The sequence below is a fragment of the Oryctolagus cuniculus genome, chromosome 6 (assembly GCF_051225735.1).
Source record: "Oryctolagus cuniculus isolate XC-2025 breed Fujian yellow rabbit chromosome 6, ASM5122573v1, whole genome shotgun sequence".
Lineage (NCBI taxonomy): Eukaryota > Metazoa > Chordata > Mammalia > Lagomorpha > Leporidae > Oryctolagus > Oryctolagus cuniculus.
In genome coordinates this window covers 155,997,572-156,022,712 of record NC_142872.1, presented here as the reverse complement: position 1 = coordinate 156,022,712, position 25,141 = coordinate 155,997,572, and the positions used below count along the sequence as shown (strand labels likewise).

Below are 25,141 nucleotides of genomic sequence, written 5' to 3'. Positions count from 1 at the left end.
AAATGGAAATGCAGAGATGGAGCGTGTGGCCCTTCTTCCCTCTGGCAGACTCAGGCTCTGAACTGAATGATGTGCTGGCCTGAATCGGTGGGAGTCAAGAAGGCATAAGCAGGGGTGGGCCTTCGGTGCAGCAGGTGAGACACTGCTTGGGATGTGCCCAAATTCCAGTGCCTGGGATTGAGTCCTGGCTCCATTCTTGAATTACCTTTCTGCTAATGCTGACTGCGGGAAGCAGCAGGTGATGGTCCAGGTAGTGGGTCTCTACCACCCACCTGGAGACCTGAATTGAATTTTTTGCTCCTAGCTTGGGCACTGCCCAGACTTGGCTGTTGCAGGCATTTAGGGGAATGAACCAGCAGATGAGGGAGACCTCTCTTTTTCTCCCTCTAGTTCTCAAATAAATAAAGGAAACAAGAACAAAAACCTTGAGGATACCAAAACGAAAACAATCATTGAACCGCATCTATGCCTAGTTCACCTCCCAGTGTTTCACAAATTCTGAGTTAATCCTTACCAGAGACTTGTGGGGAGCCAGAGGCTGAGTGACTTGTGTAAGTTGTAGATCAGGTTTTGAACCCTGGCTAGGGTGCATCCAGAGCTTTGAAGTGGCTTCAGCTCCGCTCTTTGCCCTTTTTTCATAAGAATGCATTGCAAGATGAGTGACTGAATGGCTGGATGAGCAGGATTAGGACGTGGGAACCTGCTTCCATAAGAATTAGACATCAGGGTCCCCACAGACAGCGGGTTGTTTCCCACAGCTCTGCAGTTCCTACATGCAGTGCAGTGGTCCTCGGCTCTCCTAGCAGGGCTGCGGTTTTGCTGGCCCTTGAGGCCCCAATTTTCCAGCACCCTTTGCCTGAAGACTCTTCCTTCTTGGCTCAGCTCATCCCTCACAAATTCCCGGAGCCAAGTAAGTGTAGGGTAAACCAGGCATCCAGGGTGTGGGCCTTAAGCAACTGAGGAACACTGAGCTATTTCACCATGTTTGAAATGTTCTGCTGCCATTAGTGTGATAAATGTGATGGGGTAGAAATATGAAAGAGTGTGGAGAAATAGTTGCACACATCTGAAGATGCCAGTGAAAGCAACGTGCGTTTCCATGGATAAAGGTCAGAAGAGAGAGGGAATGGAAACTGTGTAAAGCATTGGGATCAGATGGTGTCTGCTCCCGGTTTCTCTTCCCCCAGATCCAACCAGTCACAAACCCCTGCGGATTCTGCATCACCGAGAATCTTGATTCCGGTGCCTAGTTGTCTTCTTGACTACCAGTTTCTTGGGCAAAGTTCTCATGATCTCCTGCTTGGACACCACCTACCCAACAGTCTCTTAATTGGTCTTGCAGTCTCTGTTCTGCCATTGTAGTTGATCCTGGACAGTGTGGTCCCGGTGATCATGATAGAAACATCTGATTCTGTCTCTTCCTTGGCTAGAAGCCCCTGCTGTTGGGTGGGTGAGGTCCTTCACAGTCTCAGCACCCAGGCTCATCAGCAGTGCATCATGAACACCCTTCCCTCTGCCCAGTGCCTTTTCTTCTCTTATTCCCATCCTCCCTGAAGCCTTCATGGCTGTCCCAGGGATAGTGGGTTCCTGTCTCCTGAATTACACCGAATCTTGCTGGATTGTAATTGTGAGGGTATAGGCCTACCTCTCACTAGACTCTGAGCCCCTCCAAAGCAGAGACCATGTCCACCACCCCAGCCCTCTCAGTATGGTGCCTAGGACAAAGTAGAGGGACAAATGTCTGTCTGGATTGAATGGATCAGTGGTTAAGTGAACTGGTTTATTTCCTATGTTTGGAAAGTAATTTACTAATAATTAAAAATGTCAAAGAAAAAACAGTATTTAGAGAAAGCAACAGATCGTTGGAAATTTTAAGAAAATAGAGGCGCTGTGGTATAAATTGAGAAACAGACAAACCCTGGAGTTGACAGATTGGGTTCATATCCTCTGGCTTTCACATACTGGGCCTTAGTATCCTCGTTTGTAAATTCCACAAATCATAGTTCCATATAGGTTGGCTGTAAAAAGCAAAAGAGGAAATGCAAGTCAAGGGTTTGGAATTGTGCCTGACACATCCTTAGGACTCAAAAAATGCCAGCTAGCCGCATGATTAAATTATCGTTGAGAGGCTAATGTGCTCATGTAAACATCTTTTTTTTTTTTTTTTTTTTTTGCATATTTCTGCTTCTCTTTTCACTTGATCTTAGCCGAAGGGCTGAGAAGAAATCTGCTTGTTTGCTCAACATGCTCATGCAGAATGGTGAGGGGAGGGTCGTGGAAGACTACACTCAGCACTTCTTGCAGGGTCTTGCTCTCTGAGTCAGTGCCCTCTTTGGGGGCATCCCACGTGGGTACTGGCGGAGCGGACACGTGCGTGCTTGCACAGCCGGGAATGGGACTGGGCCTGTCAGGAGAAAGGGATCCCGTGGTTCTTGCAGGCCTTGTCCTGCTGTTAATCACTCATCCAGAGGCTCTTTGCTGAGCGGCACTGGTAGCTCCTCGGCCAGTACAGATCTCTGTACACTAATGAGCTAGCCAAGATGGGATTTCTGTTCCTTAAAGAGGGAGAGGCGTGAGACTTATTGCTGAAGCAGGAGCCAGATTCTGGGCCGACCAGACGCTTGAGGGCAGAGTCGACCCCGGAACCGGGTCAGCTGTACCTGGAAGTGCCCTGCACACGGGCGTCACCTGCGGTTCTGGCATCGATCGTCCCGCACGTGCCGAGGGCGTTTCCACGCTCTCACCGCGGGAGCTAACGGTGCACCTTGAGCTCGGGACGCGCGCCGGAGCCGCTGCACCTGGCCGGAGCCCTTGGGCGAGCCGAGCCGAGCGCCCCAGCCCTTCCCGGCGCGGGGGCCGGGCTCCGCACTGAACCGTGGTCTGCGAGCCCCCAGCACGTGACGCCACCTCCGAACCCCACGTTCGCGCCTGTGCCTTGAGAGGACCCCCGGCCCACCCAGAGCTGTCGCCACACTGAGGTGTGCTGCCCCTTTAAGGAGGGCAGGGGCGCGGGGGATGTGGCCGCGCCCCCTTCCGCGCCGCGCCCTCGCGACCACCTGTCTCCGGCCTCGCCCCGCCCCTTTCTGCAGGGGAGGGGGCTAGGGGAGGAGGGGCGGAGCAAGAAGGCTGAGGGTTTACCTTGCGGGGCGGGCGGGCGGCGCATGCGCACGGCTGGACAGGTCCGCGGCGCCCTCACTTCCTGGCATTCCCCCCTCCCCCTCCTCGCCGTTACCCTGTACATCCGGGTCACTTGCCCTCCCCGCTTCGAGCCGCCGCTGCCGCCGCTGCCTGGCTCGTCGCGGCTCCACCGCAGGGGCAGGTGCGGAGGGGCTCCCGGTCCGGCCGCCGCCGCTGCCCCGCTCCGGGCCCGGGGCTCCCCCTAGCGCCGCTGAGGAGCCGCCGGCGCGGCTCGAGGAGGGCGGAGGAGCGGGGCTGAGAGCCCGGAGGCTCGAGCGGAGGGTGAGTGACTGGTTTTCCGCGGGTCTCCTCCCCTCACACCCCTCGCTTTCCTGCGCCGCGACCCCCATTTTGGCGGAGAGGCGGCTGCGGCCGGGGCCCGCGCCGGCGCGGCGGGGTGGCGTGGCCCGGCGTGCCCCGGGCCCGCTTCCTGCGAGGTGGGCGGCCCGGGCCTGGCCCTTGCGCCCATTCATTCGGGATGGACTTTGCTGCCGCCGCCTCGTCCCACTCGCAGCGCCACGCGCGTGCTCGCCGCCCCCCCCCGCCCGCCAGCCCCGCGGCCGTGCGTGACCCCCGGCGCGCCCGCTCGCGCGTGGACCTGCTGCCCCAGCCCGGCTCGCGTCCCCTCTTCCTCCTGGCGCCTGCCTGCCGGCGCGTGCCCCCAGACCCACACCCGCTCCTGCCTCGGCCTCCGCCACGCCTCGCCCCCCGCGGGCCCCTGGCGTGGGAGTTGTGTCCGCGTGCCCCCGTCACCTGCTCTAACACCTGTGCGTCCACCGCTTCCAGCTGGGATGCTGCGTTGACCTTTGCAGCCCCGGCGTTTGAAGTCGGGAGTCTACGGGTGTGGCCTTGGTGTCTTTCCAAAACACATGGTTTCCACTGTGATTTCCCAAATCTGTGACTGTCCAACTCGAGTGGAAGTGTCAGTTGCTGTGGGTCTTTTTTTCTCCCCCTGGCTATTCCGGGTCACGTTCAGTACCCGACCCCTCCTCCCGAGATTTGATTTTTTTTCCCCTCCGGGTGTAGAATTTGCAGGAAGATTGTTGTTATTTCCGCTGTTTCTGTGACTGATTTCCAAGGTTACCTGTTAGTACTGTTTGTTGGCGAGACTTTATCTTGTCTCCTCTGTCAACAGCATTTATGGAGTGCCCCCAGTGTGGAATACAGATCAGTGCCTGAATGCTTGCAGCGGTACCAAGTGCCATTCTGAACGAGGCAGAGATTTTTGGAATTTGTTTATACTTTCTCCCTCCCCCCCGCCATGTGTATTTAGCTTGCCAGCTTTTTGCCTCTTGATTTCTGTGTGAAAAATGTGTATCGGCCAGTCTTGTCTTCTGTTAGTCCTGCAGTTTGGTAGACGGACGTCGCAGAGGACGGTTTTATATGGCTGAAGGAATTTCAGCCACTCGGGGGGTTTGGTGACTTACTGCAAATCATTTTAGTCTAATGCACCTTAAGAAAAACACGCTGATCCTTTTAATTCTTTAATTGTGTTTAATAATAGAAGCAGGCGCTTTGGGCCCAGAAGGACTTGGATAATTGGAGTTTATTTGTGAAGTGTTGCAGTTAACTAAAACTGCCTAGTCGGCGTTCATGAAGTGAGATGACAGCACATTTTTCCGTGGGACTTTCATAGATGGTAATAATGAACTCCAGGACAGGTTCCTGGTCTTGAAGTGCAGGTACACGTGCACCAGGATGATGACCCTGGCTGTGGGTATTCGTGGCAGCTTTTTCTAGCGGCACTTTTTGCCTGGCAGGTAAGTATTAAAAAAGTCGCTTGGCGGTCTGTCTCCTTTGAGTTTTGGATGCCCACACTAGCAGTTAGGTTCTTGCCTGATAGTCAAGTTCACATTTTTTGGGGAGAGCAGCTTTGCTGGATTACAGTTCGTAAATTTCTTTAAAACTTGACTATGGTTGCAGTCGCCTCTGGAGAAGCTTTTGTGTTGTGGAACGTTTGATAGTGTAAACTCTTATGTGGTTATTTGCTCCTGAGAAAATGATTGGTTGATTAAAAGAGGATATGATTAGCAAGTTGGTTCTGGTTGCCCCAGGAAAATAAGATTTCAGATACTGAGGAAAGCTAAGGGAACACAGTTTAGTTTGGGTAGATTATAGGTGATATTTAGGTTTATGGAACTTAAAGTTCATGTTTCTGGACTTTCCAAGATAAATGGGTTAAAAAATATACTACACATTTAGTAGTGCTGCTCTTGAGATTATTTGACTGATATTTAAGATGAGCATTTATCTTTACTTAATAAGTGACAGTTGATGGAGAAGTTTAGAGGGATTGGTTTTACTCCCAGTTCTCCTTGGGTAAAATACTGAATTGTCACTTATATGAGATTACTTAACTCCTGCTAAGTGTTGATGCATTCAACTATAAGAGTCTGTAATTTTCTTATTCACTGTTTAAGGCAAATGAGACTATACTATTTGAAATACTTAATTGCTAGTGGCATACTTCTTTTATTTTTGGGTTTTCCTTTTGTGTTAATTATGCCAGAGTTTAGCACAGTGCTTGCCTGGAACAGAGTGGATACTCAGTACATGTTTTGAACAGTTCAATGGCAAGGTCAAAGAGTTGTAGGCACAATTTTGTAATTATGTGGCAAAAGTGTTAGAGAAAGATGCTGATTGCTCTGAGCTGCTGCTTTCTCAAGTATCTTGCATGTTTTGAAGATTGTTGAATTGGATTATTTGAATCATTTTGAGATCTTTTTGAGGGCGAAAGTACAATAGATGTAATTTTGTGTTATACTTTAGTGTATTTTAGTTCATAGAATAATTTGTTTACTTAGGATGGATATTGATATACATCTTGTCAACATTCATGAACAATAGTCAATTCAGAAAATTTCTTGGGCACTTAAAGTTTCTAAAAGCATAGATTCTTAGATGTGTGAGCTCAATCTGTGTAATAATCAGTTCACTACATGAGATTAATTTTTCAAAGAATTTTTTTTTCGTATGGTAGAAATGTGAGGCATCAGGGCTGGTGCTGTGATGTAGTGGGTTAAGCTGCCCACCTGCAATGCTGGCATTTCAAGTCCCAGCTGTTCCACTTCTGATCCAGCTGCCTGCTGATGTTCCTGGTAAAGCAGTGGAAGATGACCCAACTCCCTGGGCCCCTGCACCCATGTGAGAGACCCAGAAGAAGCTCTTGGTTCCTGGCATTGGACTGGCCCAGCTCCAGCCATGGTGGCCATTTTAGGAGTGAACCTATGGATGGAAGATCAACCTCTCTCGCTCTTCCTTTCCCTCTAACTCTGCCTTTCAAGTAAAATAAATGAATCTTTAAAAAAAGAAAAAAAAGAAATGTGAGGTATCATCTAGTAATACGCTGCTGCTGCTGATACTGTTCATGGTAACTAATGCTTGCGTAGTGTTTACTCTTACTCATACTTGCCAGCCAGTGTCCTAAAACAGATTTAATCTTTACAAAGAACCCTTTTAGGTAGGTATTAGTATTGCCATCTGACAGCTATAGAACTTGAGGTAAAGTAACTTAAGGGACACAGCTACCAAGTGATTGAGCTAGTTTTATGATAATCCTGTAAGGTGGAAGTTAATTTCTTTTTTTTAATATTTATTTATTTATTTATTTGAAAGGCAGAGTTACAGAGAGGCAGAGGCAGAGAGAGAGAGAGAGGGCGTGAGCTTCCACCCGCTGGTTCACTCCCCAAATAACTGCAACGTCCGGAGCTGAGCGGATCTGAAGCCAGGATCCAGAAGCTTCCTCTGGGTCTCCGACGCAGGTGTAGGGCCCAAGGACTTGGGCCGTCTTCCACTGCTTTCCCAGGCCACAGCAGAGAGCTGGATTGGAAGTGGAGGCAGCCAGGACTGGAACCGGCGCCCATGTGGGATGCCGGCACAGCAGTCGGCAGCTTTTACCCACTACGCCACAGCGCCAGCCCCAAGTGTAAGTTAATTTCTAACTAATTTCTGGTTAACATTAGGAAAGTAATGTGTAGAGAGTTTAGGTAGTTTGTCCAAATACACTCCCAGTTGGATATGGAAGACTAGCATTTTGCCTAGACTTATATAACTCGTAATGTTTAGTAAAATTCTGTCTCAAAATTATTAATTTGAAGTGCTATATTTTATATTATGTATTTATAGATATCCTTAAAGCAGAAAATCTCAAAGCTGTTTCTGCCACCACATAGAATGAATAAGTGAGCATTAACAAGATTATAATTTCCTACTCAGTAACCATAGCTTCACCCCATCCCACCCATGCAAGTAAATGGAATGCAAATGAATGACATTTGTAAGATTTTTAAAACAAGGGGATCATTCTAAGGATTTTAATTCTTTAAAGATATACATTGTTGTTGAAACATCCTCACATCTGAATATGACTATTCAAAAATACACTTTGGATGATTTTGTTTAAGTAGATCTAATGCAAAATTGAGCTATTTTGGAGTAATAGAGGTACATATTCTTGAACATAGAGATACAGCAGTATGTATTGTAAGTGACACTGTGAAGCTTTGAGTTCACTGCAGTTACTTTCTGCCATGCGGTACTCTTTAATTTGTATATTCTAGTTTAGGAAGGGGGAACATCTGGAATGTCAGGCCTGCGAAATCATCTGCTCTGGCCCTGCCAAGGCAACTGCAGATGGGGCTTGAAATTCAATAAATTTATGTAGCAGGTTAGTTTTTAAGTTGATAATTTTGTATGGTCCATGACTGATGTTATAAATATCCAAATGGTCTTTGGCAGAAAAAAGATTCTTCATCCCTGTAGTTGATGCATTATATATGGTATATATTAAATCTTAAGAGTGACATAGACTCTTCACTGTGTGTAGAATACTTTTTCTAGTCATTAATTGGCATGTTCTGCGATAGTCCAAATTATACTGAATATTAATTTAGGTCAAACATTTTCAGAAAGCATTTACCAAGGTAAAAAAGGAGAGGATGACATAGTCCCAGATATTATTTGTGGATTATCTATGCCATTTTGTGTTCTTAAGATAATAGAGAATTGAATGCCCTTTGAGATTTACTAGGTCTAAAAGTAGACTTTCATAGTCGTTGACTTATACTCTTATTGAGCGATTCTTCTCATTGTAAAGTTTTAATACTGTATGTATGGACAAAAAGATTACATTTAATCCTGATTTGCTCCTGCCATATAATGTGAAAATCCTCAGATTATAAAATGAGAGTAACATTGCCTGTTACCTACTTAATAACACTATTGTGAAGTTTTTATATTAATGTCAGTGCAGTGTAATAGGAAAGGCAGGATATAATTTCATTAAAGTAATGTATTTCTTTTTTTTTTTTTTGACAGGCAGAGTGGACAGTGAGAGAGAGAGACAGAGAGAAAGGTCTTCCTTTGCCGTTGGTTCACCCTCCAATGGCCGCCGCGGCCAGCGCGCTGCGGCCGGCGCACCACGCTGATCCGATGGCAGGAGCCAGGAGCCAGGTGCTTTTCCTGGTCTCCCATGGGGTGCAGGGCCCAAGCACCTGGGCCATCCTCCACTGCACTCGCTGGCCACAGCAGAGGGCTGGCCTGGAAGAGGGGCAACCGGGACAGAATCTGGCGCCCCGACCGGGACTAGAACCCGGTGTGCCGGCGCCGCTAGGCAGAGGATTAGCCTAGTGAGCCGCGGCGCCGGCTAAAGTAATGTATTTCTAAGTCAAGTGATCCTTAAAAATTAATTTTGTTTTTGATTATCTAGCATATGGATTGCCATTAATTATCCAAATAGTTATAGAGCACATGAGCAGGGTTATGTAATAGTGAAAAAAAAATTTGTGATCCCTCTTTACAGTAGAAGATAAAGTAAACAGACAATGTGAATTCAGTGACAGTGTGTTATGTGGAAACCTCGTCTTATTTTAAGGAATCAAGGTAAAAATTCTGTTGTCCTCTGAACCATGACCTGAAGAGTAGACCAGTTAGGCAAAAGGATAATGTGTAGAGAGGGAGGGTTTCAAGAGGTTGAGGCAAAAGAAAACCTGAATACGAGAGGTCATTGGAAAATGATGTTGGTTCTGTATGGCAGTGATGTGGAATGTAAAGGAGGAATGGGAAAGATGAGGCTAAAGAGGTGGTCAAGGAGTCCAACTAGAAGGCTATTTGCAGGAGTTGTGTTGGAAAGTTCAGTTTAGTTTGCACTGAAGGCAATGATGAAATCATTGTTGGATTTTAATGGGATAGACTAAGGTGCTCAAGTTGTGTTTTCAAAAGATTTTTCTGTCTGCTTTTGGAGAGTGGCTTGAGGATGAATTAAGATTGGATACTAGGAGATGAGTTGAGAGGCTGATGGCAAAGTCTGAGAAATCACTGATCCTGATGTGTACTTGACTAGGGGCAATGGAGGGGTGATGTTTGATTTGTAAGATATGATAGTTTACTGGATGTGGATTCCAGTAAGCCTGTAACGTGACTTCTTGTGGTAGCATAGAGGATAAAGCTGCTTGCAAAAGGCCAGGTATCACTTTTTTCATGTAAAGTTGAGGTGCTGCTTGGGACTAAAGCTTAGCCAGTTTCAAATAGGCATTTCCCATTGATTTACTACATTGTTAGTCATTGAGTTTGAGCTGACCCACCCCAAAATAGGAATGCCAGGCTGGAGACCTATGAAGCCTCCATGATTCAGGCCTTCAGTTTCCACAAAAACCAAAAGAACACTGATAGCTGCTTTTCAAAAGAGTATACCTGATAGCTGTGTGAGGGAGGCAGAATCCAAAACTCTGAGGGTCACTTCTTATGTGGTAGAGGCTACCCGTCTTTGCCAGAGCTCCAGTTGGTGAAATCATGATTCAGAGGTTAGTAGCTAAAACTAGTCATTAGACTTGTGGGGCCCCAAAGGTACTAACACTTTTTTTCCATATGGTCCTTCCTGATTTGGAAGAACCCTGTCTGGCACTTATGGGATGGGGAAGTACAGCATATAACACATCAATTCCTACTGCCTCTTAAGATGTAGAGGCAACAGTGGTACATTGGATTGTCACAAAGAACCCTACTGGTCAGCCACATTGGCTACCATAGCCCTCTGTAATCCCTGTCCAGATCCTGTTAGCTGGATTTGGTGTGTCTTCCCCCAACAGGATCAGATAGGAAGGTGACTTGGGTGCCTGTATCCAAGAGAACCATGGATTACCTGAACCAATTACTTGAGCCATCACTGCTGCTTTGGGGGGTCTGTGTTAGTAGGAAGATGGAGTCAGAAGCACAGTATTGGGCCCAGGTATTCTGATACAGGGTAAATTAAACATGAGAAAGCCACCTTGGTGTGCAAGGTGTGAGATTACATTGCTTTTATGATATCAAAGTATAATTTTCAGCTTGAAATTCTGGCAAATTCCAGCTAACAAATTGATGTTGACTAAGTACAGTATTTGAAAGAGAAGCTTCTTTCCCTTTATATGAAGGGGACAGATTAGTTTTATGAATGTAAGAGAGTGGCATAATTTGTGAGGAGGAAGAAGTTTAAACTTGAATTGCTTGTTTTTTTTTTTTTTTTTTTTTTTTTTTAAGGAGCGTAGGATTCCTTTTTATTGCTTGGCATTTTATTAATTTATCCTCCTTTTCTCTTTTTTTTTTTTTTATTTTTTTGACAGGCAGAGTGGACAGTGAGAGAGAGAGACAGAGAGAAAGGTCTTCCTTTGCCATTGGTTCACCCTCCAATGGCTGCCGCGGCCGGCGCACCGCGCTGATCTGATGGCAGGAGCCAGGTGCTTCTCCTGGTCTCCCATGGGGTGCAGGGCCCAAGCACCTGGGCCATCCTCCACTGCACTCCTGGGCCATAGCAGAGAGCTGGCCTGGAAGAGGGGCAACCGGGACAGAATCCGGTGCCCTGACCGGGACTAGAACCCGGTGTGCTGGTGCCGCTAGGCGGAGGATTAGCCTATTGAGCCACGGCGCCAGCTCCTTTTCACTTATTTTCTATAAATAGTATTTTAAAAGCTAACTTTACTTGCTGAAGACTTAAATTTTTGAATTTATTTTTATTTAAATATCAAATACCTAATGTGTTCTGTTATTTCATAAATATATTTACCAAGTTGCTCTCAGAAATACAGGAAGTCAACTTCATTTATCCCATTCATTTGGATTAAAATGTATGTGAATTTAGAGTTTTAGGGATGTAAAATACAATCTCCCAGGTATTGTGGAGGCAATTCTCGGTTGCTAGAGGGTCAACATAGGTACATGTCTTGGAATGAAACGTTTTGGAAATAGTCTTTTTGATAATTGGGAGCCCCTATATTAAAATGTATATAGATAAATAGAAATGTTTCCTTTTTATTTATAGAACAGTATGTTGAATCAATAATAAAAATATGTAGTCTAGAGTTGGCAACCCTTTGAAATGGGTGTGCCAGAGTTCCCCTGTGGTATGTGTGATGGTGACAACTGGCCAGTGTTTGGTCTTTGGAATGTGGCACTGCCCCTTCTTAGTAGTCTGTTAGCTTATCAAATATGTATCTTTTAAGAACTTTGTTTTAGCTGATTTTCAGTGTTACTTTTTTTATAAGCAACTTGAAAAAATAGTGCATGTTGTTTATTAAAATGAAATTGCTAAAAACCATTCTTAGTTTGCCTAGTTTAGGTTGGTAGAAAAGCTGTGCATTTAAATTTTTTAAAAGTATAATTAAGCTCTTCAAAATTCTCCCTCGTTGAGGGGCTAACAGCAGAATTTTTGTGAAGTTCTTCTATTGCTTCCCATCTGTTGCTTCCCTTTTAAAATCTTGTTTGGGTCTCCTGAGTAAGGGATGGATGAATAGTTTTGTAAAAAAAAGTGTTAACTGGTTTTACAGTGTTAGAAGACACTGTTCTGAGTCATAAAGTAGCACTAAACAGGTGCCCTAAGATGATTTATCCCAGGTAAGTTTTCTCCATATCAGCATTAGAGTTGCACATCAATTCTTGTAGCTAATACCTACACACAATCTTTATATATATCCTTTCTCTTCATTTGCTATAAAATGGGAACTCTTAAGTCACATTTTCATTTTTTTTTTTTTTTTTTTGACAGGCAGAGTAAGACAGTGAGAGAGAGAGAAAGTTCTTCCTTCTGTTGGTTCACCCCCAAAATGGCCGCCACGGCTGGCGTGCTGCGCCAATCCGAAGCCAGGAGCCAGGTGCTTCTCCTGGTCTCCCATGCGGGTGCAGGGCCCAAGGATCTGGGCCATCCTCCACTGCACTCCTGGGCCACAACAGAGAGCTGGACTGCAAGAGGAACAGCCGGGACAGAATCTGGTGCCCCAACCAGGACTAGAACCCGGGGTGCTGGCTCTGCAGGCGGAGGATTAGCCAAGGGAGCTGTGGAGCTGGCCTCTAAGTCACATTTTCAAGAGTGAGTTAGGAACAGTGGAAAGGAGATTGACAGGAAGAGTGTGTTCATTATTTGCCTTCAGCCCCTTCTGTTTATATGTGCACTTAGTGTGTTCCTGTCCAAAGAATAATCTGGAGCAGGTTTTAGATATCTGGACTTCATTTTTTAGTCTATGATACAGGAAGTATACATAATGTACATCTGTGTGTAATTTTGTTTTTGTGTGGTGGTATACCAGATCCTGTATAGCTAGAGAATGGACTAAGCAAGTAACCTTTTGTTCTCCTTTTATCTTTCTTAGGAAAGATGTAGGGCTGGTAGTTAATTAGGTCAAAGATGTGTGCCTTATGGTCCTCAGAAGTTGAAAGTAAAAATCACCCATAATCTTGGTAACAGAGATAGTGGCACATGAGTTATTTTGGTATGCCATTTTGATGTATATTTTCATTTAGTACAGTTTTGTTGTATGTGATACTTGGCCTTGACATGTAGAAAGACCTAGTAATCCCTTCAGTAACATAATTATGTACTAACTTTTGAAATTCTTTTTAACAATACTTTCATTGAGGCATACTTCGTATATCATGGAATTACCCATTTTGAATGCAGAGTTCAATGACTTTCAGTGAATCTAGTGAGCTTTTAGTCTAATTGTAGAACATTGTCCATTATTACTTCAGTTGACATGCTTGAGCATGCTCATCCTGTGAGTAGTTCATTACTAACCCTGGCTCCAGGCAACCACTTACCTACTTTCTATCTCTGTCAATTTCCTTTTCAGGATGTTTCTTTTAAACAGAATCATACTGTCTGGCCTATTTCATGTAAAACAGTGTTTTTGACGTTCATCCATGTTGAGTATATATGTACTTTGTTCCTTTTTATTGCCGAGTGGTATTCTGTTGTATGCATGTGCTGCATTTTGTTTATCTGCTCACCAGGTGATGGACATGATGACTGTTGTTAGTTTTTTGCTCTTAGAAATAACACTGCTGTGGATGTTGGTGTGCAGGTAGTTATAGTTACACTGATGTTTTCCGTTTCTTTCAGTGGATGCCTAAGAGTGGAATTGTTGGGCACATGGTACATTTGTGTTTAATTGTTAAAGAAGCTACTGAACTGTTGTCCAGGGTAGACTGTAATGTTTTATGTTAATAGTGTGTGAATATCTTAGTTTCTCTAAGTCTTCCCTGCTCTTCTTGTTTTTGATTATAATTATTCCAGCGGGTATGAAGTAGTATACCCTTGTGGTTTGAGTTTGCATTTCCTTAGTGACTAATGATGTTGATCTTTTCAAGCCGTTTTTTTATACCTCTTTTTGGTGATATGTTTGTTGATTCTTCTGTTGATTTTTAATTGGGATTTTTGTCTTACTGAGTTGTAAGAGTTCTTTTTTTATTCTGCGTCCAAGCATATTTGCAGATATCTTCTCGGAGCCTGTGCCCTTTTAATTTTCAAGTGATGTCTTTCAAGATTCAAAACTTTTGAATTTTTGTGGAGCCCAATATATCTTTTTTTTTTCCTCTTAAGATTGGTGCTGCTTATGATGTCGTATCTTACAAAATCTCTTACTGCCTAGAGTTTTCAAATTTTCTATTAAAAGTTGTATAGTTTTCTTAGGTTTAGATTTGCAATCCATTTCTAGCTCACTTTATGAAGTGAGATAAATTTCCAAGTCCATCTTGGATATCCTGTGTTTAATTGCTTTGGTGTCTGTTGGTAATTAATTGGCCAAAGTTGTGTGGATTTACTTCTGAACTTTTGTGTTAGTTTCATTGATCTATGTGTCTGTGCTTCTAGTACCACAAAGCTTTATTACTGAAACTTTTCATACAATTTGTTTATAAACAAATTAAACAGTATGGAAAAATAAAGGAAGAAGGCAGAAACCATCATCTAGAGAGTTATTGTTTTGTTGATGGTCTTGACTGGTATCTTCAGGCACACATGGGTGTCTGGCGAGCACTCACACACACGTCATACATGGAGTGCATCAACATTGCCCACATTTAGTGCTCTGTACTTTCTGAGTGGAATAGACTTTGCTTCAAGAGAGAACTGATAATTTTTCTTTTTTTCAGGCATTTTTGTAATTCTTTTAGTTTTTACTGACATATGTGCAGAAAAACCACAAAGCCTCTTCAAGCTTAAAAGAGTGAATGTATTTTTTTGGCAGCATGTTTAAATGGAATTTACTTCTCATTTTATGTGCTGAAAAATGACTTTAAAATAAAATTTAAAATGTGTGCCCTGTGAATGGGGAGCAAATCATTTATGAAACTTTGACAGAATTAATCCCGAAATTCAGTTTCAAACACCTTTTGTCTTCATAACTATGCTTTTGTGTATTAGATGAACTTATAGCAGTTTGGAGCGATGACTGTGGAGCCAGTGAATGTGTGTGTGTGTGTGTGTGTGTGTGTGTGTGTGGTGACAGAATTTAGTGTGCAATAATGAGGACTAAGGCTTGCTGTAAGTTTAATTTTACTAAGCTAATAAAGGAATTACAACCTTTGCCTTTTTTTACCTTGTGAATTAACCTGTAACACTTAATGAAGCTGCATCCTGAGATCTTTCCAGCAGCTGTCATGGAACTGCTACTGAACTCTGAAGTGCTTCTCATCTGCCATTGTCAGACCCTTCCCTGACTTTCCCATTTTTCTTGTATAATTTTATATGATGAATTTGAAGTTTAAAATTACATTTAGAGATGTTAGGGCTATAGGAGAACATATTTATAATGCTTAATTTAATAAAGGTTGAATTTAAATTTCTGGCTGTGAGGAACCATAAAGATTTTAGGTTTGGGGAGTGACAGACAAATTTCAGAAAGAAACCTACACTTTAGGAGAAATTTGATATTTGAAAAAGATAAGCTTAAAGTATGTGGGATATAGTATTGTTCATAAAGGTATATAAATAATGTATTAATACATTTTCAGGAGACAAATTTATATAAAGTGTTTGGGCTGACATGGCACAGCATGTTAAGCCACTTTGTCCCATATCAGAGTGCTGGGATACATCCCAGCTGCTCTGCTTCGGATTCAACTTGTGCTGATGCACCTGGGAAAAGCAGCAGATGGTGGCCCAAGTACTTGGGTCCTTGCTACACACGTAGGAGATCTGGATGCAGTTCCTGGCTCCTGGCTGTCACCTGGCCAAGCCCTGACTGGTTGTGGGCATTTAGGGAGTAAATGGGCTAGGGAAAAATTCTCTGTCCCTGTCCTTCTTCTTCCCTTCCCCTCCTTCCTCCCCACCCCATTGCTATGCCTTTCAAATAGTAAATAAGCTTTTAAGAAAAAAGTAGAGTGTTAATTGTGGCTACTTTGGTAGCATTATGAATTTTTATTTTATTCCTATTTTTTATGGAAAACTTATGAATACAAAATGTCTAATTACATGTTAAAATAGAATTCATTTATTCTGAATTTGGCTCTGAGTCAGTAGATGTGCATTTCTTCTTCTTTTTTTTTTTTTTTTTTTTTTTTGACAGGCAGAGTGGACAGTGAGAGAGAGAGACAGAGAGAAAGGTCTTCCTTTGCCATTGGTTCACCCTCCAATGGCCCCTGCGGCCGGCGCGCTGCAGCCGGTGTACCGCGCGGACCCAAAGGCAGGAGCCAGGTACTTATCCTGGTCTCCCATGGGGTGCAGGGCCCAAGCACTTGGGCCATCCTCCACTGCACTCCCTGGCCACAGCAGAGAGCTGGCCTGGAAGAGGGACAACCGGGACAGAATCCGGCGCCCCAACCGGGACTAGAACCCGGTGTGCCAGCACCGCAAGGCGGAGGCTTAGCCTAGTGAGCTGCGGCACCGGCCTCTTTTTTTTTTTTTTTTTTGACAGGCAGAGTAGAGTGGACAGTGAGAGAGACAGAAAGGTCTTCCTTTTCTGTTGGTTCACCCCACAATGGCCACTGCAGCTGGTGCACCGCGCTGATCCGAAGCCAGGAGCCAGGTGCTTCTGGTCTCCCTTGTGGGTGCAGGGCCCAAGGATCTGAGCCATCCTTCACTGCACTCCCAGGCCACAGCAGAGAGCTGGCCTGGAAGAGGAGCAACCCAGACAGAATCCAGTGCCCTGACTGGGACTAGAACCTGGTGTGCCGGTGCCGCAGGCAGAGGATTAGCCTATTGAGCCACAGCGCCAGCAATAGATGTACATTTCTAAAGTGAATTGTAGGAACACAGTGCAGGTGTTCTAAGAAAGAGCCAAAAAATAGATCTTGTGACATCTAATGTTCACCTCATCTGTAGATGCAAAAGATTAAGGAAGTTGGAAATTAAAAAATCATTTTTGATCTGAGTCGTTGAAAATTTGAAGGGTTTTTGAACTGAGTGTGTGTGCTCAGTCTTTCCTAACTCCTCCCATCCTTGTGGGAGAGAAGGGGAGTGCTCCCCTCAAGTGAAGTCCTGGTGCTTTATGGTGACATGGTTGCTTGGGGAGTTTCACATGTAACTACTGCAGTTTGGAGACACAGTGTGTTTATGTGTATCTGATCTGTGCCTGAGGATTTTATTTTAGCTTTTTAAAGGTTTATTTATTTGAAAGGCAGAGTGACAAAGCGAAGGACAGAGGGGAGTGAGATCTGTTTGCTGTTTCACTCCCCAAATGACCACAACAGCTGGGTCTGGGCCAGGCCAAAGCTAGGAGCCAGGAATTCCATCTTGATCTTCCACGTGGGTGGCAGGGGCCTAAGTGCTTGGGCCATCATCTGATGCCCTCCTAGGCACATTAGCAGGAACCTGAGTCGGATGTGGAGGAATTGGCACTCAGTATGGGATGCCAGCATCACGAGCAGAGACAGCTTAACACACTGACCCCCAAGGCCAGTCCCGTGCCTGGAAAATTTAAAGGGTGAAAAAGAGACTGCTTTGGCAGACTGCCTAGAGTGGTTTGGGACAAGGGATCTATGTTTTCCATAGGCCAACTGAAGGCCACTTGTGAGAAAAGCCCACAGGAGTAAGGTGGAGTCTGGATTCCCAAGGGGATTTATTGTCCTCCTTTTGGGAATTGCAGTGAGAGATCCCCAGGCTTCGAGGTGAGAGCTTCCAAGGAACCTCTGAACAATTTTTGTATCATGAGAGTGCCTGTGCCTCTGCTGACGCTTCATTGCCCCATCCCAGGTTAGCAAGTCCTCTTGCTGCATTTGCGGGCTAGCCTGCAGCAGGGAAGCTAAATTTGATGATTCTACAGAGGGCCTTTGCATAGGCGAGGGCAGGCACTCAAATGCTGGTTGTTAATGTATATCTGCATAATAGCTATCAGTCATTCTCCAGAATGTATGGGTGCTGGTATTGTGGCACAGCTGGTTAAGTCACTGCTTGGGATGCCAGAATCCCATATCAGAGTGCCAGTGTGAGTCCCTGCTGCTATGCTTCTGATTCAGCTTCCTGGTGATGCACCTGGGAAGGCAACAGAAGATGGCCCAAATGCTTGGGCCTCTGCCACCCGTGTGTGAGAACAAGATGGAGTTCCTAGTTCCTGGCTCACGACTGGCTGATGTGGCCATTTGGGGAGTGGACCAATGAATTGTATGTAGCTACTAATAGACACTTAGGAGAAAAAGCTGTAAGACATGTCAAAAAGAAGATTAACTCAGGAAAAAACCATTTATTCTCATATAAATGGCAGGTTGGACTGTATATCTTAAAGATTAAATTTGATGTACCCTGATAATTAAAAAGTAACTTTTAGAATAAATTTTGAAATGGTTTGCCCCTCAGTTGGTTTCTAAGTTTGGACTTAGATAATCAAGATTTGGAGTTATTATTTTTTTAAATCATATTCTCTCTTTCATCTTTTTCTTTATTTGATAGGCAGAGTTACAGAGAAAGGGAGAGATCTTCCATCCATTGGTTCACTCCCCAAATGCCCGCAATAGCCAGAGCTGGGATGATGCAAAGCCAGTAGCTTCTTCTGAGTCTTCCATGTGGGCTCAGGGGCCCAAGCCCTTGGACCATCTTCCAGTGCTTTTCCAGGCCATTAGCAAAGAGCTGGACTGGAAGTGGAGCAGCCAGGACTCAAACTGGTGCCAGTACAGGATGCTGGCACCACAGGCGGAGGCTTAGCCTACTATACTACAGTGCCTGCCCAAAGAGTTGGAATTATTTAAGGTCTTCAATAAGTAGACATAAAGGAAGGGCGAGCAAATTTAGTTTCAAACATGTGCAGCAGATGGGTAGTAATAACCAAAGAAATTAGTATGGTTGTATGTTTAGTGGGACTAAAAACCTCCATTGTTCTGTTGAGTCCTTGAAGTTGTGTCACTTTCAGTTTAACAAAGCTGTTTTCCTAAGGACTTTAGTATCATTTCTTATGTACCCCTTTGTTAAGGGGATGTAAGATGGATGATATTTAAAATGACTCTTTAGGAGAGAGTATTCTCCTTTTCTAGTATAGTGGATATAGTAATATAAGATCCTTAAAAGGTTACTTAAAGTGTTTGAAAAAAGTCTTTGGAAGTTATTCGTGGTAGTGGTGTTTCTTAAATATATGACACTCAGATGTCATCACTTCAGTTTTCTCACACTGTCCTCCAGAAATAATGAAGCTACTCCCTCATCTGTTTTCCCGTAGTAGTTTAACCACAGAACTCTAGTATAGCACTTTAATTATGCCAGTACTGTAGTAATTTGTTTGCATGTCATCCATAGATTGTGAGCTTCCTCAGGGCAGGTGTTGTACCCAGCACTTTGTACCATGCCTTGCATGTAACATCTGGCCTGTTGGAGGTCCTTTAGTGATCTTGGCTGAATTACAAGTGCATTTTTAGATTATGTGACATTTTAAGTAGTTTTTAAAAATCTTTTATTTGGCCGGCGCCGCGGCTCAACAGGCTAATCCTCCGCCTTGCGGCGCCGGCACACCGGGTTCTAGTCCCGGTCGGGGTGCTGGATTCTCTCCTGGTTGCCCCTCTTCCAGGCCAGCTCTCTGCTGTGGCCCGGGAGTGCAGTGGAGGATGGCCCAAGTGCTTGGGCCCTTCACCCCATGGGAGACCAGGAGAGGCACCTGACTCCTGCCTTCGGATCAGCGCGGTGCGCCGGCCATTGGAGGGTGAACCGACGGCAAAAGGAAGACCTTTCTCTCTGTCTCTCTCTCTCACTGTCCACTCTGCCTGTCAAAAAAAAAAAAAAAATCTTTTATTTAATTGCTTTCAGGACATGCAGTAATATGTTATCATTTTTCAAATACATGCAGGTACTTCAAAAAGTTCATACAAAGATGGAAAGATAAGTTTAGAGGGTAGAAATGTAAGCACAGTGGGTTAAGCCACTGCTTGTGACACCGACATCCCATATGGGTGTCAGTTCAGGTCCTGGCTGCTCCACTTTTGATCAAGTACCCTGCTGGTGCACACCTGGGAAAGCAGGGGAAGATGGCCTAACTGCTTGGACCTCTGCTGACCATGTGAGAGACCCAGATGTAGTTCCAGGGTCCTGGCTTCAGCCTGACCCAGCCCTGGCCATTGTAGCTGTTTCGGGAGGGAACCAGTGGATGGAAAATCTCTGAAACTCTTCCAGTCCAATGGATAAAATATACCTTTAAAGAAAGAGAGACGTGGCTCACTTGGTTAACCCTCCACCTTCGGCGCCGGCATCCCATAGGAGCTCCGGGTTCTCGTCTTGGTTGTTCTTCTTCCAATCCAGCTCTCTGCTGTGGCCAGAAAAGGCAGTGGAGCATGGCCCAAGTGCTTGGGCACCTGTACCCGCATGGGAGACCAGGAAGGAGCACCTGGCTCCTGGCTTCCAATCGGCACAGCGCTGGCCATAATGGCCATTTGGGGAGTGAACCAACGGAAGGAAGACCTTTCTCTCTGTCTCTCTCTCACTGTCTATAACTCTACCTGTCAAATTAAAAAAAAAAAAAAATTAAAAAAAAAAAAAGAGATAAGTTTAGGGGTAGACATTTGGCCTAGCAGTTAAGAAGCCAGTTAGGATATCTGTCCCACACTGGCGTGACTGGACACAATCCTTGGCTCTAGTTTCTGTCTCCAGCTTTGTGCTAATGCACTGGGAGACAGAAACAGTGACTCAAGTAATTGGGTTCCTGCCTTGCATATGGGAGACCTGGATTGCATTTCTGGCTCCTGGTTCCAGACCTAGCCTTTACTGGCAACTGGGGAGTGAACCAGTGGCTGGGAGTTCTCTGTCAATCTGTCTGTCTCTCTTGAATAAGTAAAAAGTAACAGTAAACAAAATTCATGTTTTTAAGGAGATAAATTTATTTTGGAGATTGAACCAGCGGATGGACAATCTCTGTCTCTGCATCTCTCTCTTTCTCTCTGGGTTTCAAATAAATGAAAGTAAATAATTTTGAAGTAGGGTACAAAAGACTTGAAAGCAAATTTCACATCATTTAGGAATTTGTCTTCCTCCATTAATGTGTCTAACATGAAATACATGAGTAGTAGTGTGCCACTGGGTGAAAATGCGTTAGGATTGCCGAGACTGAAGACTGAAGTGGGCTGTAGTACCAGAGAAAGACCTTTTGAAAGCCAAATTAACTTTAAACTGGACTTTTAAGGATAGGGCATTTCAGAAGAAGAAAGGAATTCATTTCTAGGAGGGAACAGGTTGCAGGACTGGAATGGGCTAAGGCTATTAGGGGGCTCTGCCCAGACCACTCTAGCAGGATGGTGCTACCAGATTGGAGGTTCCTAAATGTGCCAGTTTAAAAATACATCCTGAAAACTATGGGGAGACATTAAAAGTGTTTTAGATAGGGCATTGATAAAGTTAGTACCGTTCATAGTGCTTGAATAATATCAGGTACTCAGATGTTTGTGTAATGGAAATAGAGCAGGGGGGTAGGCATGTGACTTAGCTGTTATTCCACATCGCAGTGCCTGTGTTTAAGTCCTGACTGTGTCCAATTCTAGCTTTCTGTTAATGTACACTTGCGGGGCAGCAGGTGATGGTTCAAGTGGTTAAGTCCCTTGCACCCATATGGAAAACACAGATTGAGTTCCAAACTCCCATCTTGGCCTGGCCCCAAACCAGCTTGTTGAAGGCATTTGAGGAGTAAACCAGCAGGTGGGAGATTCCCTTCTCTCCCTCTCTGTCTTAATAAATTTAAAAAAAAAAAAAAAAAAAAAAAAACTAAAACAAAAGACATAGAGTAGGGAGAGAACAAGCAGGGCAACCTTTTAAAAGATTATTTTGGCTGGCACCATGGCTCACTAGGCTAATCCTCCGCCTTGCAGTGCCGGCACACCGGGTTCTAGTCCCGGTTGGGGCGCCGGATTCTGCCCCGGTTGCCCCTCTTCCAGGCCAGCTCTCTGCTGTGGCCAGGGAGTGCAGTGGAGGATGGCCCAAGTGCTTGGGCCCTGCACCCCATGGGAGACCAGGAGAAGCACCTGGCTCCTGCCTTTGGGTCCGCACGGTGCACCGGCCGCAGCGTGCCAGCCGCGGCGGCTACTGGAGGGTGAACCAACGGCAAAAGGAGGACCTTTCTCTCTGTCTCTCTCTCTCACTGTCCACTCTGCCTGTCAAAAAAAAAAAAAAAAAGATTATTTTAGGCCAGCGCCGCGGCTCACTTGGCTAATCCTCCGCCTGTGACGCCAGCACCCCGGGTTCTAGTCCCGGTTGGGGTGCCGGATTCTGTCCCGGTTGTTCCTCTTCCTGTCCAGCTCTCTGCTGTGGCCGGGGATTGCAGTGGAGGATGGCCCAGGTCCTTGGGCCCTGCACCCGCATGGGAGACCAGGAAAAGCACCTGGCTCCTGGCTTCGAATCAGCGCAGCGCGCCGGCCGTGGTGGCCATTTGGGGGGTGAACGAACAGAAGGAAGACCTTTCTCTCTGTCTCTCTCACTAACTCTGCCTCTCAAAAAAAAAAAAATTATTTTAGAAGTTAGTTTTGAGACTATAAAAGCTTGAACAGAGACGTAGTAGTGAATAAATAAGAATCTGGGGAAAGTGGGAAGCAATGGAATATAAGCCTTTTTCTAAGAAAGTAAGAATAGAAGGCTTATTTCAGGAGAATCTATAATGAAAGATTTACATTTTTTTTTTAATTTGACAGGAAGAGTTAGTGAGAGAGAGAAAGAGGTCTTCCTTCCGTTGGTTCACCCCCCAAGTGGCTGCTACGGCCGGCACACTGTGCCGATCTGAAGCCAGGAGCCAGGTGCTTCCTCCTGGTCTCCCATGCGGGTGCAAGGACCCAAGCCCCTGGGCCATCTTCTGCTTTCCTAGGCCACAGCAGAGAGCTGGACTGGAAGAGGAGCAACTGGGACTAGAACCCAGCGCTCCTATGGGATGCCTGGGCCACAGGCGGAGGATTAACCAAGTGAGCCAGGGCCCTGGCCCCAGATTTACATTTTTTAAAGAATGTTTTAAGAAATTTATTTATTTGGGCCAGCGCCGCGGCTCACTAGGCTAATCCTCTGCCTTGCGGCGCAGGCACACTGGGTTCTAGTCCCGGTCAGGGCACCGGATTCTGTCCCGATTGCCCCTCTTCCAGGCCAGCTCTCTGCTGTGGCCTGGGAGTGCAGTGGAGGATGGCCCAAGTGCTTGGGCCCTGCACCCCATGGGAGACCAGGAGAAGCACCTGGCTCCTGCCATCGGATCAGCGCGGTGCGCCGGCCGCGGCGGCCATTGGAGGGTGAACCAATGGCAAAGGAAGACCTTTCTCTCTGTCTCTCTCACTGTCCACTCTGCCTGTCAAAAAATAATAATAAAAAAATTTATTTATTTGAAAGTCAGAATTAGAAGAGAGAGTGAGAGATCTTCCATCCTCTAGTTCTCTCCTCAGGTGGGCATAATGGTTATGCGCTTAGGGTGGAGCCAGGCCAGAGCTTGGGGCTTCATCTGGGTCTCCCATGTGGGGGCAGGGACATGGTCCTCTGCTTTTCCCAGGCCATTAGCAGGGAGTTGGATCAGAAGTGGAGCAGCCAGGATTCCACCCGGGGCCCATAATGGTGCTGGCATCAAAGGCAGTGGCTTTACCTGTTATGCCATGGTGCCAGCCCCAAGGTTTACGTTTTAGTACTGACTGCACATTTAGCAATTTTGGGGTTCATCTTTCTCATTTGTGAAATGGAGTTGGGATGCAATAAAATTTAAAAAAAAATAATTTTTTTTTTATTTGAAAGTCAAAGATAGAATGTGTTATCTTCTGTCTGCTGAGTCACTTCCTAAATGCCTAAAACAATCAGGTCTGGGCCAGGCCAAAGCCAGGAGCTCAGAGCTCAATTTGGGTTTTCCATATAGGTGGCAAAGACCCAAGTACTCAAACCAGCTGCTGCTCCCCATGGTGCTCATAAGCAGGAAGCTGGATCAGAAGCAGAGGAGCTGGGACTTGGGAGAGCTGGGACTTGAATGTAGGCACTCTGATAGGGGATGTGGGCATCCCAAGTGGCATCTTAGCCACTGTACCACATGCCTGCCCCCCACATGATTTTAAAGGTTTGTTTCCAGCTTTAAAAGTCTTTGACTCTGTGGATTTTTCTTTTAGTGAACTACTTCAGAAATCATCCACAGACCAGATTTCAAAGTTAAAATATGAATATGATAGCTATATTCTAGAGCTCTGAAATTATGAGCTTCATATAGTATTTATGCTTTAAGTATTTAATTTAGTCTGTGTTGGCATAAGTACTGATACAATAAGTTGTCAAATTCTAAGTTTTGTGTTACAGGAAAAACTGATGGACTAAACTTGTAGGTGCATTTTTGCAGAAGGTGGGAGTGGTGGCTCTTTTAGGGACTCTTACACTATTACAGAATATGTAGTAGTGTATAGTCAAAGTCCCTAGATCTTGGAAAATGAGGATTCTTAGGATCTTCCCCCCAGAATTTAGTAGGTTGTGGTCTGAGAAGCCACTTTTTTTTTTTTTTTAAGATTTATTTATTTATTTATTTATTTGAAAGTCAGAGTTACACAGAGAGAGGAGAGGAAGAGAGAGAGAGAGAGAGAGGTCTTCCATCCGCTGGTTCACTCCCCAATTGGCCGCAAAGGCCGGAGCTGAGCTCAGCCTGGAGCCAGGAGCTTCCTCTGGGTCTCCCACGTGGGTGCAGGGGCCCAAGGACTTGGGCCATCCTCCACTGCCCTCCCAGGCCACAGCAGAGAGATTGGAAGTGGATTGGAAGTGGAGCAGCCAGGTCTCGAACCGGCACCCATATGGGATGCCGGCGCTTTAGGCCAGGGCGTTAACCCACTGTGCCATAGCGCCAGCCCCATGAGAATCCACATTTTTAACAGATCAAATGTAGATGGCCCTTGGATCATTTTTTAAAAGAGCTTTATTGATGTATAGCTGGCATACATCTAACAGCACGTTTAAAGTGGACAGTTTGATGAGCTTTGATGTAGATACTCACCCTTGAAATGATGATCACATCAAGATGGTGTCATCCCTTTATGCACAAAGTTTCCTCCTACCCCATCAAAATCCATCCTCCCACCTGGTGCTAGACCTCAGACAGCTGCCTCTATACCTTCTGTCACTGTAGATTAGTTGGTTTGTATTTCCTAGAAATTCATATATGAAAATTTGTACAATGTGTGTTTTTTATGCCTGACTACTTCTATTTAACATAATGATTTTGAGATTCCATACATCACGGTGAGGGAGTGTCCAGCCCCCTGGGTCATATAACTTCCTTGAAATCATTTGGCCTGACCCTGCTAAGGCTAAGGTGGCACTCAAAATTCA

The 25,141-nt window shown here is 45.2% G+C and overlaps 1 protein-coding gene across 34 annotated transcripts in view; it reads left to right on the top strand.

Moving 5' to 3' along the window:
* The window catches only part of CYRIB (CYFIP related Rac1 interactor B), a 166,856-nt gene that overhangs the window by 67,290 nt on the left and 74,425 nt on the right, over window positions 1–25,141 (top strand). Inside the window, exons 1-2 of one of the 34 annotated variants that reach the window (XM_089335696.1) lie at window positions 3,272–3,459; window positions 4,682–4,937. The exons of 25 other annotated variants lie outside the window; for them this stretch is intronic. The gene's annotated coding sequence lies outside the window, so the exon portion shown is untranslated. Of the gene's footprint in view, window positions 1–2,448; window positions 2,979–3,236; window positions 3,460–4,681; window positions 4,938–25,141 lie in introns of those variants that run through there. 8 more of the 34 variants (XM_070075492.2, XM_051844836.3, XM_070075497.2 and 5 more) reach the window with 8 other exon arrangements.